At 40.3% G+C, this 13,905-nt stretch overlaps 1 long non-coding RNA gene across 1 annotated transcript; it reads right to left on the minus strand.

Annotated features, from left to right (window-relative positions):
- Positions 1–557: 557 nt before the first annotated feature.
- On the minus strand, positions 558–7,640 carry LOC136768150 (uncharacterized). Its single transcript, XR_010821942.1, has 2 exons — positions 6,620–7,640; positions 558–1,380 (listed from the first exon to the last, which is right to left on the minus strand). It is a non-coding gene; the product is annotated as an uncharacterized LOC136768150 (long non-coding RNA).
- Positions 7,641–13,905: the final 6,265 nt, after the last annotated feature.

A 13,905-nucleotide genomic window follows, 5' to 3' on the forward strand; every position in this document is an offset into this window, starting at 1 on the left:
TGATGTGCCTGGCAGGCTGGTATATAGTGGTGGTGATGTGAATGGCAGGCTGGTATATAGTGGTGATGTGACTGGCAGGCTGGTATATAGTGGTGATGTGACTGGCAGGCTGGTATATAGTGGTGATGATGTGAATGGCAGGCTGGTATATAGTGGTGATCATGATTTTATCCACTATCATTTCCACTGTTTGTGCTTCATTTTAAAAACAAAGACAGAAAACGACACTACGAGCGATAGAGCCTGATGTGGAAATCAATAATAATATAAGACAAGCCTGCCAAGAGCTACATTTCTCATCAAAAGCCCACTTTTTGTGACAGACACCTGAATAAAGAATGTACAACTTGTCCATGTTCTTGTCCATTGAACAACATGCCAGTTGATGACATGTCACACTACATCATTTATATTTTGAAGAGCAATGGTTTTCGACCCCTGTGGCTCAGAAGGTTTACAGAGCTCCCACCTGGCTCGTTCAAATTGAAATGAGAAGATCATGCATGCATATTTAACATAAAATATCAATACATGTGTGAGCACCACAACAAATCCTGTTCAGTGTTGGAATCCATTTTATTTCTTCCAATTTGCCATAAAAAACAATTGTTACTTGCTAATGACAGTCTGAAAAACTAGAAGAACGAGAGTCAACACGAGTGAAATAAAACCCTTTCACGTTTAATACTTCCATTCAAAAATGGCAATCCAAATATGCATTTCAGCACTTCTCAGGAGGTAAGCTGTGTGGAGGTAAATGCACCAACCGACTGGTCAATAAATAGGAAAGTGCAATGTGTCTGTCATTTAAAAACAAAGCTTAAAAACGTATTTAATTCACCATCCAATTGTCTACATATGCTACATGCCATTTTATATGAGGGTCTGTTATGTCATCAATTTGGCACACCATGCCTGTTTTGTCTTCCAACCGAGCTCTCTGTTACTTCATTGAACCTCAGTTGAAGTAACAATCTGCTTAGATTTGACTTTTTTAATTGTGGAATAAGTTGTTATTGTTTATTAATAAGTTCTTTATACAATTCAGAACCTAACTTAAATCCCCTACTGTTTAAAAGGCTCTGATTTAGGAGATTTAGTTCAATTAAGGGTTCAATTAAGTAATTAAGAGCTCCAGAGGTAAAATGGATTCATATGTGTGAGAGAGTACGTTGGTTTTCTGGGCTGTTCCTTAGATAAACTCCATAATTGTCCCAAATCCACCACTCCCTCGAAACACCAGAGTCATCGGGGAATGAACATGCACTCTTTTAGTGGTGGGAAAGTTTGATCTCTTCATGGCACCATCCCACACATTTCTTCAGTTTGTGTTGAGCCTCACAGTCACAACTTCTTCCACATGGATTGGAAATCTCACACCTAAAATAAAGGAAATTACTTTTGAGAAATGAACCAGCCATGAATCAAGTCACACATTACAGAGCTTTCTTCCCAAGCGAGAGAGGGGGAGTATTTAATTACTACATTTTTGCATATGAATGGACAATTGGATGAATAGTGTAGTGTTTAGAATGCATACACAAACATTACTAAAGATAAAATACATTGTAATCTGGCGCAACACATTTAAAATGTACAGTCACAAAGCAAATATTAATTTAGTTGTATTATATATATATATATACATACATACATATTTTTTCCCCAATCAGGGGAAAATGAATAATGAACTTCTAGCTTATGTACAAAATTGTTTCAAATCTAACTAAAATCTCTAAAAAAAAAAAAAACAACTAAAAAAACATTGTATACGTATTGTGCCAAGTTATAGCGGACGTTTACTGGTGTGAATGTGTCTTACGTGTTCACAGGGTTAATGAAAACTATAACACATTTAACTGTCATTTTCCATCATTTGGTCATGTCTGACTCACAGCTAATCAGACATTTTTCACACTCAATTACTGTTTATTAAAATTCAGCTCATTGCCACAGGTCCCGTCTCTGAGACCCGTGTGATCAGATTCTCTGGATTAGGAAGTCCCAAAAAGACCCGTTATTATAAAACAATGATTGTATTCAAGTTCTTTATAAAATCCAGGTTTAAACAAATCCTCAGTTCTGGCACAAAAAGGGTAAAACAAAAAGTAATGATGTCAGACTCAAATACTTATTCGAATATCTGCTTCGAATCATTTGAAGCGTAGCGTTTTGACACATTGCTCCGGAGTCTATGGAAATGCATGTGACTAGGCCGAATGAGGCTTCATTACGTCACACTGTTTCGAAGCGTTTCAGATATTGTGCTGGGGTCATTCCTTCTGCAGGTTCATCAATAGTGTTCTTCGATCAGCCCTAGTCCGTCTGGGTTTCATTGTGCACCGCGTGGCCACATGATGTCACTGTAGTGCGACGTTTCTAACGTTTTGAAAGATCGAACATTTTTCCAAATTAATTGTTTGTTTCAATCCCTCAAAAGCCCCATTGATCAGTAGAGATGAGATTACAGTAGCGTAGTATTGGCTTTGGCAAGTTATTCCCATTCTGTCCCCAGCGTTCCCTTTGTCTCCGTTTATTCACACCAGTCCCACCTGTTTCCCACATTCCCACTTGGAACCAATAGTGAAGTAATTGTGCATGTGATTAACCAATTAAGTCATCAAGTGATCAGTGGCAAACATGCAGCCAAACAATGAACCACACTTACATAACAATACCGATACTCACTCATACACAATCAACAACTATTGTATATCCCCATTAATACATAATAGCATTTCCATCACTGTACTTACAAACAATAACACTAATCTTAATTTATAAGCATCTTGTGGCAGTTCACCTAGGGGGCCAATTAGCCTTGCAAGGTAACTTGCCCTGGGTTTTAGCATGTGATGCTCATGCTGTAAAATGTATTTAATGGTCGATTTATTTTATTACTAGACCAACTCGGTTTTTAAGTGTTTTACAGAGCTGGCAGCAAGACAAAGTGTATTATGTTTATGGTAATGAAAAAAACAATAATAATAATAATAATAATAATAATAATAATAATTGTTGTTGTTGTTGTTACTTTTAGCATCATTATCATTATTAATAATAATAAAACATCCCCTGAAAATTTTGTATAACTTTTTTTAACCTCTCTATTTTGACTTCTCTTAGAGTGAGATCATTCAGACGAATATTAACAGATTTAGTTTCCAAGACAAGCATGTTGACTTACTGTGAACTCACTCACTCACTCACTCACGCACTCACTCACTCACTCACTCACCCACACATTCACTCACTCAATCACTCACCCACACACTCACTCACTCACTCACCCACACACTCACTCACGCATTCACCCACACACTCACTCACCCACACATTCACCCACACACTCACTCACCCACACATTCACTCACGCATTCACCCACACACACAATCACTCACCCACACACTCACTCACTCACTCACGCACTCACTCACCCACACACACACTCACCCACACATTCACTCACGCATTCACCCACACACACAATCACTCAACCACACACTCACTCACTCACACACTCACTCACTCACCCACACACTCACTCACGCATTCACCCACACACTCACTCACACTCACACTCACTCACCCACTCACTCACGCACTCACTCACTCACGCACTCACTCACTCACTCACTCACGCACTCACTCACTCACGCACTCACACACTAACTCACGCACTCACTCACTAACGCACTCACACACCCACTCACTCACTCACGCACACTCACCCATGCTCTCACACGCACGCACGCACTCACTCACCCACTCACTCACTCACGCACACTCACCCATGCTCTCACACGCACGCACGCACGCACTCACTCACTCACTCACTCACTCACGCACGCACTCACACACACACACTCACCCATGCTCTCACATGCACGCACGCACTCACTCACTCACGCACTCATTCACTCACCCACACACTCACTCACTCACTCACTCACACACGCATTTACGCACTCACTAACGCACTCACACACTCACTCACTTTTTCTACCATTTTTCTACCATTATAGCATAAATGTATTGGTGAAAAGTATATTAAGAAACATTTATTGGAAAGTTGTAAAATTATTTAAAAAAATAATAATTCATAACCAAAAGTGTCTCTTACATAAAATTAAGTTCAACAAAATATAACCTAAAAAAATAAACTCCTGATATTAAATTTGAGTGACGCCTGATACAAAATCTGAGTGACTCTTGACACTCAATACGAGTGACACCTGATACCTGACACTCAATACGAGAGACACCTGATACCTGACAGTCAATACGAGTGACACCTGATACCTGACACACAATACGAGTGACACCTGATACCTGACACACAATACGAGTGACACCTGCGTCCTGACACACAATACGAGTTACACCTGACTCCTGACACTCAACACGAGTTACACCTGCCTCCTGACACACAATACGAGTGACTCCTGACACACAATACGAGTTACACCTGACACACAATACGACTTACACCTGCCTCCTGACACACAATACGAGTGACACCTGACTCCTGACACACAATACGAGTGACACCTGCCTCCTGTCACACAATACGAGTGACACCTGACACACAATACGAGTGACACCTGATACCTGACTCACAATTCGAGTGAGACCTGATACCTGACTCACAATTCGAGTGAGACCTGATACCTGACTCACGATTTGAGTGACACCTGATACCTGACACTCAATACGAGTGAAACCTGACACACAATACGGGTTACACCTGCCTCCTGACACACAATTCGAGTGACTCCTGACTCCTGTCACACAATACGAGTGACACCTGATACCTGACACTCAATACGAGTGACACCTGACTCCTGACACACAATACGAGTGACACCTGACACACAATTAGAGTGACACCTGACACCTGACACCTGACTCCTGACACACAATACGAGTGACACCTGACTCCTGACACACAATAAGAGTGACACCTGACTCCTGACACCTGAATCCTGACACACAATACGAGTTACACCTGACTCCTGACACACAATACGAGTGACACCTGACTCCTGTCACACAATACGAGTGACACCTGACTCCTGACACACAATACGAGTGACACCTGACACCTGACTCCTGTCACACAATACGAGTGACACCTGACTCCTGAAACTCAATACGAGTGACACCTGATACCTGACACTCAATACGAGTGACACCTGACTCCTGACACACAATACGAGTGACACCTGACTCCAGACACCTGACTCCTGACACACAATACGAGTGACACCTGATACTTGACACACAATACGAGTGACACCTGATACCTGACACTCAATACGAGTGACACCTGCCTCCTGACACACAATACGAGTTACACCTGATACCTGACACTCAATACGAGTGACACCTGCCTCCTGACACACAATACGAGTGACACCTGACTCCTGACACACAATACGAGTGACACCTGATACCTGACACACAATACGAGTCACACTTGACACACAATACGAGTGACACCTGACACACAATACAAGTGACACCTGACTCCTGTCACACAATACGAGTGACACCAGATACCTGACACACAATACGAGTCACACTTGACACACAATACGAGTGACACCTGACACACAATACGAGTGACACCTGACTCCTGTCACACAATACGAGTGACACCTGACTCCTGTCACACAATACGAGTGACACCTGATACCTGACACACAATACGAGTGACACCTGATACCTGACACACAATATGACAGGATACAGGATACAGAAGTAACACAACGACTGCGTTCCTTCCTTCTCTTTATGAACAGAATAGCAAGTTATATTTAAGCATCTTTTACTTTCACAATACAGAAGTATATGTTCAGCGAACGTAAGGCAGGGTTTGTGTATCTCAGTGTTAAACGGTTCAGCATTATTAGCAAGTTGGAAAGTGTTCAGCTACATTTGCAAACCTGGCACATAGTTGTACCTGGAAAACGCCATCAAACGACGAGTGCGGAACAGTAGGTTTCCCGAAATGATGGTGTGAAGACTAATATCGAGGTAGAGCTGCTTTTGTAGTTCATATATCTTTGAACAATAATTTGTATTTGGTAGGTTGATACAGTTTACACAGAGTGTTTTGTATTTTGTCATTTGTAATTAAATACATTGCCAGGTCTCGTTGGTCCAATTCCAGAATGTCAACCATAGCCTACTTTTACAACTGTATGTTCACCAAGGATTTAAGTATATATATATATATACATATATATATATATATATATATTACAGCAGTAAGTCTACCTAGGAAACCCACCACCACCGTGCAGTGCAACTAACATGTTGTTAATCACTACATATTATAATTTAGTATAAAAGTATAAAACTGCAAGAGACAATATTTCAACTTGAATGCTATGTTATGATTGCATACATGAAATAAGAGAAATTGCAAAGTTTGAAATGCATTTTTTTGTTTATTTGAAGTTTAAAATAAACTAGGCAATTTTTAAATCTGTCCTCTGGGAAATTGTTATCAATATTCTTTCAAATAAGATTAAGACATTGCTTTTAAATGCATAGTTGTCCAAAGCTCTTGTTGTAGTATGTCGCACGACGGTAAATCACAGGTTCTTTTACCTTGGGTTCACAGTCTGCAACACGGAGACCAGAATGGGGACACTATTTTATTTGAAGAGTCCTTATAGGTTAAAAACTCTAAAACACATTTTAAAACAAAGATGAAATACTGTCCAGTAGTTAAAAGCCAAGGCAATCCAAAAAAGTTCAAATCCGCAACCCTGTCCAAAAGAAACTCAGTCTCTGCAGCTTCCAGAAGGTGGTCCAGTCCACTGCTAGAGCGATGTCTGTGGAGCTGGCTTGAATCCAGGTATAGATGTGCTCTCCAAACTCACAGTCCAAAAGTGCATCCAGTGTTCATGGAGAGCTGAAAGTTTAAACAAGTTTACAACAAGTATAGCAGCAGCCAGGAGATGCATACAAAAGATAAAAAGTAAAGTTAAAATAAACCTGTCCTCTCCTGTCGTTTCAGTGGAACGAGCCCTTTTTAAAAGCTACCGCAGCTGTCAGTAATTAGGCTCTATTAAAAGACGTGAGCATGCTTGCAATGCAATGCAGTAGTCAATACCCATTAGCTATATAATCAGTGAAATCAATCAATAAACACACTCCATAAAAAACCCAAATCATAAGTGTATGAATCACAAAATCAAGTGTCAAAAATTAAGAAATCGAACAAGCATGTGTTCAATTTATATAAACAAATACATCTAATGAATATAAAGACTGAGATCTTCACGTCTGAGATCCTAGTTTGTTTACTTCAGGCTCACTAAATGTGTGAAAAACACAGGACTAAGAATAAGTATTGAACTCCAGACATTGTGTTATTATTCAGTGTGTTTGCATTTCTCTAAATATTGCATATAAAACTGTGTCCTGCTAACTGACAGCCGCCTGTTGAGCGGTTTGACAGCAGAGCTCTGACCGAGGATCAGCGCCGTGAACTTCAATCCACACAGACACACACTCGCACACATTCAGCATTTCTGTCATTGAATTGCACAGCTTGTCCATAACACGCACACCACTTTATATACACACGGGGGTTCAAAGAGGGTCGCACATTACAACATAGCAATGCCAGTGTAATAACGGTGCCGGATCGATTCCTGGTTGCCTGCTGCGATGGCGATAGCCAGCAACTCTGTGACATTTGTGTATGTACTTTCTCCTCTCAGGCATCTTTTGAAATTGAATCCTGACCAATTCTAGGCCGCCCTCTGTAATCAGTAAACATGGTGAGTATTGACCTGTTTTAACCCCCACCCCCCGACACCCAAACACTTTTTTTCCCCCGATCTTTCCCACTATTTGGAAAGACATATGTTTAGTGGTTTACACATTTTTGCCCCAGACTCAGTCATAGTCAGCAGCACCCCATCATGTGTACCTGAACCCTGGCAGGGCCTCTGTTGACTGACAGGTAGGTGTAACTAACCAGGGGATCAAACTTTGTCAAAATGGCCTCCCTGAGCAATGACCAAAAATGACTGCGCAAAATCATGAATGAAAAGGTAGGGATTTGGTCAATATAGAGATCAGTACGAGTTGCAGAAACCGCAGAAATGGAAACAGCTCAAATAAAAATGTACAACCATTTCAGAAACATGACACAAACCAAAGATATAGATTAATTCCGTATAATATTCATTATTCCTGCCTTATCAGGGGGAGGGGTGTGTTTGTTTCCTCGATGCACAAAGTAGTGGGATCCGGGGTGGCAATTTAGACAGGAAGAGACAGAAAGCCGGAAGCGATCTTTTGTTTTCATTGTAATTCAAGCTGAGAAGCCGCTCCATGTAAAGCCAAGGATTAAATACATTTCGTCATATTTTTGCGTCTTGCTGGCACCTCCGCTGCTGCCCTCACTCTGCTTGTTTTGAACGCTTTTCTCCCTTTCTCACGAAACAATACATTTCTCACAACTACTTCTCTTTGCACATTTGGCAGAGAAACTACACAACGTACATATAATACTACCACCTACTAATAATACTAATTTATGTAGAAGCGCCTTTCAGGATACCCAAGGACACTGTACACAAGTTGCTTTGGAAAAGGAGAATGTTAAGAAATGGCTTTTGTTTTTAACTATTTGAGTTATTTTAGAACATAATATGTTTAGTATATATGTATGAATCATCTACAGTTATTTGTATTGAACTGTAACTAGCTCGAGCCTTCCTTGACACACTCCTGCACCCCCCTTGGATGGCGGACCCCACAGTTTGACCTAGACCAACACAAGCTACATGTTCCAAATCCCATTTACTGGTTTTAGCTTCCTAGCTACTGTGCTGACTTGATCATTGATGCTGCAGAACTAGGAAGCAGAGTTATAGCACAGATTAAAACCTCTAGACCAAAAGACCAAACCTCTAGCACATCCTATTCAAGGTAAAAGTCGCTACAGATGCAAATACACAGCCACCATGTTATAATAAAACGCTATTTGGTGGCAGGTAAGTTGAACTTGGACTGTCCAGTTAAAGTAACGAGAGAGGGAAAGAAAAACATACAGCCAGCTGTCCGGTTTAGCTAAACGATGAATGTCATTGTCATGAAAACAGTTAGTATGCAAGCTACTACTGTGCAGCAATACAAACGAGCCATAATCAACTAATATTACAATACCTTTCTCTCGTGCTTGTTTTTCTTAAGTTTGTTTTTTCGCTCTTGTGCTCCAGATTAGTGCGTTCTTGGTCTTTTTTCTGACATTATAATTTGGTTGCATTGCAATCCTAAAATATTTATTTGTTCTTTTGTTTCTGCTATACCCAACGCATAGCAAAACCAGATTGATGGCAGGTTTCTAGAGCATAACTTATGAGTCCACGATCAAACATAAAAGCCAATATGAAAACTGATTTCAACTGTTTAACCGTCTTTTCCTAGGCCTCTGGAGAAGGACTACCAAGAAATAAAGTCATTAAGGAAGAGATCATGGTAAGACTGCCACTTATATGCCATTCAGCATCAGATATACAGCACTGCCTTCGTACAGCACTGGAATCGGTTATCGATCAATTGTGGAATCTAGTTCTCATGAATAGCCATTTGTAATTCTATAAACGTGTGTAAAAGATGAAAGTACCATTAATTGTGTGATAAACAGTGATGAGAAATCACCAAATATCATTTTCAAGTGAGCAAAGGAAAACAAAAGCGCTTGACAGCATTAAAGGCAAATGCAGCTTAAATATGAAAAGTGACATCTGGGCTGTAATAAAGGTTATCGTTGATCCCCATGCAGCAGCACTTCAGTTGTGAACTTGATGGACCAACCTGAAGTGCCATTTAATTTCAACCAGTCCGCTGACACATCTGTACTTCGATTTTTGTGCTATTTTTGTTTTTAATTCCTCGTCTCATTGTTGTTTTGTTTATACAGCCTTCAGATGATGAACATATAGAATTCTCCTTTTCCTATATTGGAGATCATGATGAAAAAAAAGAAATCTTCACTGGTTCCTCCAGAAGAAAACGAAAACATCCACAAACCGGTCAGCCGTGAAAAATATCGCCAATCAAAGGAGAAGAAAGTCATCAGGTTTTACGTCCAGTCCAAGGGTCAGACCATAGGGTTTGCCTTCCGTGATGTGCTCTATTGTAAAAAGGTTAGAAGGACAAACGGATCTGTGTGTGTTTGGCTTAGCAGGGGAGCCCATCGAAGATGCACTGAGGGCAGATGGGCGCTTCAATCCAGCGGCTACGTCCGAGTCCAATTACTTAGTGCTTAAACATGAATCCGAAAAATACCAACTTCAATTCAACCTACCAGTGAATACCTTAGAGGATAAATCATATTATATTGAGCTTCAGAAACCCAGCACACCGGGTCAGGGGGGTATAAGAATGAGCAGTGCTCCTCAAGGACAGTCCGGTCAGTCAGCTGAAGCCCAACAAGCACGGCGTCCGGACGCACACCGGGAATGTGTTTTGAACAGAGGCAAAAGGCAGTTGTCAAGTGTCTTAAACATTTGTTCAATACAGGAAAGAATCCTGTCCCATACCTCAAAGAACACTATAGGAAAATTAGAGACACTGGCATCCCGACCAAGGATCTGCCTGAGATCACCCGTCTGAGTCAGAACATTGGGAAGATACGAGATGAAAAGACTTCGTATGGGACGTGCTTTCTGCTGAAGAATGGGTTTATATTGACCTGCTGGCATGTGGTTGAATCCTTTTGGAAAGAAAATGCGTTAAAGTCAGACGATGTTGTCACAGCCGCAGAATTGATGCAGGTGACCTTTGAAAACGAGGAGGTTCTCAAACTCCGAGTTGAACCTTGTTTTCAGGTGCAGAGCCGGGAGCTGGACTTTGTCTTATTGAGATTGAAGGATCCAGTTGCTCTGGCAGGTCTGTGTCCTGTAATCAGCGACAATCCTGGTGAAGGGCCCGTTTACATCATTGGTCACCCAGCACGCGGGCCACGCCAACTTGATTGTTGCCCAGTTATAGTAGATATGGATAAGGATATAGCTGTGGGCAGTCGTATCAGGAGTGAAGCGTCACAGACAGCAGAGCCAGAAGCACTAGCTTCATTCGTAATGTTCATTTCTCAGGACATCTTGTCAGTCAGTGACCAGCACAAACTGAGTTATGCCACCTGCTTTTTCGAAGGTGCTTCGGGAAGCCCAGTCTTTAACAGAAAGCTGGAGTTAGTGGCCATGCACACTGGGGGAAGTCAAAGTTTTACCATTGAGCATGGGACTAGGATGAGTAGTTTATTCAGTGCAAATGTAATGACATTTGGCAGCTGTTGGACTCACGAATTGCAATGGATACATCTCCTGCCTGATGCGTGTAGGACCCGTATCAGTGCTTGGATTGATAAATGCGATGTACTCAAGACGTCTGTTCAGACGGTGGTTGTCACTGAGCAGTTTATTCTCCTCAGCACTGCTGTCATTTTGCACTTTTGCACATATAACCGTTTCCTCTTGCTGCTTACATAGCTAGTACTCCTGTTGTTTATTTGCGCTTTCTCCTGTGCCCCCTAGCTCAGTCCCACCCATCACTGCACTTGTCACTAATTGAACTAGGATGTATGCGCTGTATTTGACATGAACTGTTTATTTGAACTCGTGCGCTTCTGTCATTTTTAAACTGGTGTCGTAAGTCAGTCGCCCTGGAGAATGGCGTCTGCCAAGAACTCGGCTGAAAAGATTGTGTCCACATGAAGTCTCCACAGCGTTGGTCAGGAAAGCATCGTGTTCTGTTGCTTCTCTTTGAAATGGTTTGATGATGTGTTTAGTCCTGGAGGTCCCTGATCATTCAGCTTCTGTGGCAAAATGTGTCCATTTCCAGGCTGTGAACTATTACAGGAAAAACAAACTTGTGCTCTTTGCACTGAAATTGTAAAATTGTACAATAAAAGTCTTACGAGTTCCTTCTGTAGGGTCTTGTGTGTGTTTTGTTCTGTCTGTAGGTCCCATGATGTTGGTCTTTAACATTACTGTTCCACTGTACTACTACTACATTACTGTTCCACTGTACTACTACTACATTACTGTTCCACTGTACTACTACTACATTACTGTTACACTGTACTACTACTTCATTACCATTACACTGTACTACTACTACATTACTGTTCCACTGTACTACTACTACATTACTGTTCCACTGTACTACTACTAAATTACTGTTACACTGTACTACTACTAAATTACCGTTACACTGTATTACTACTTCATTACCATTACACTGTACTACTACTACATTACCATTACACTGTACTACTACTACATTACCGTTACACTGTACTACTACTACATTACTGTTACACTGTACTACTACTACATTACCATTACACTGTACTACTACTACATTACTGTTACACTGTACTACTACTACATTACTGTTCCACTGTACTACTACTACATTACTGTTACACTGTACTACTACTAAATTACCGTTACACTGTATTACTACTTCATTACCATTACACTGTACTACTATTTCATTACCATTACACTGTACTACTACTACATTACTGTTACACTGTACTACTACTACATTACCGTTACACTAGGCAACTACTACATTACTGTTCCACTGTACTACTACTACATTACTGTTACACTGCACTACTACTAAATTACCGTTACACTGTATTACTACTTCATTACCATTACACTGTACTACTACTACATTACTGTTCCACTGTACTACTACTACATTACTGTTACACAGTACTACTACTACATTACCGTTACACTAGACAACTACTACATTACTGTTACACTGTACTACTACTACATTACTGTTACACTGCACTACTACTAAATTACCGTTACACTGTATTACTACTTCATTACCATTACACTGTACTACTACTACATTACTGTTCCACTGTACTACTACTACATTACTGTTACACTGTACTACTACTACATTACCGTTACACTAGGCAACTACTACATTACTGTTCCACTGTACTACTACTACATTACTGTTACACTGCACTACTACTAAATTACCATTACACTGTATTACTACTTCATTACCATTACACTGTACTACTACTACATTACTGTTCCACTGTACTACTACTACATTACTGTTACACTGTACTACTACTACATTACCGTTACACTAGACAACTACTACATTACTGTTACACTGTACTACTACTACATTACTGTTACACTGCACTACTACTAAATTACCGTTACACTGTATTACTACTTCATTACCATTACACTGTACTACTACTACATTACTGTTCCACTGTACTACTACTACATTACTGTTCCACTGTACTACTACTACATTACTGTTACAATGTACTACTACTACATTACCATTACACTAGACTACTACTACATTACTGTTACACTAGACTACTACTACATTACTGTTCCACTGTACTACTACTACATTGCTGTTCCACTGTACTACTACTACATTACTGTTACACTAGACTACTACTACATTACGGTTACACTGTACTACTACTACATTACTGTTACAATAGACTACTACTACATTACCATTACACTGTACTACTACAACATTACTGTAACACTGTACTACTACTACATTACTGTTACACTGTACTACTACTTCATTACCATTACACTGTACTACTACTACATTACGGTTACACTGTACTACTACTACATTACTGTTACAGTAGACTACTACTACATTACTGTTCCACTGTACTACTACTACATTGCTGTTCCACTGTACTACTACTACATACCTGTTCCACTGTACTACTACTACATTACTGTTCCACTGTACTACTACTACATTACCATTACACTGTACTACTACTGCATTACTATTTATTATTGAATTATGATCTGTATTCCAGTGAGTAAGGAACA

This window comes from Amia ocellicauda, chromosome 14 (genome assembly GCF_036373705.1).
Source record: "Amia ocellicauda isolate fAmiCal2 chromosome 14, fAmiCal2.hap1, whole genome shotgun sequence".
NCBI lineage: Eukaryota > Metazoa > Chordata > Actinopteri > Amiiformes > Amiidae > Amia > Amia ocellicauda.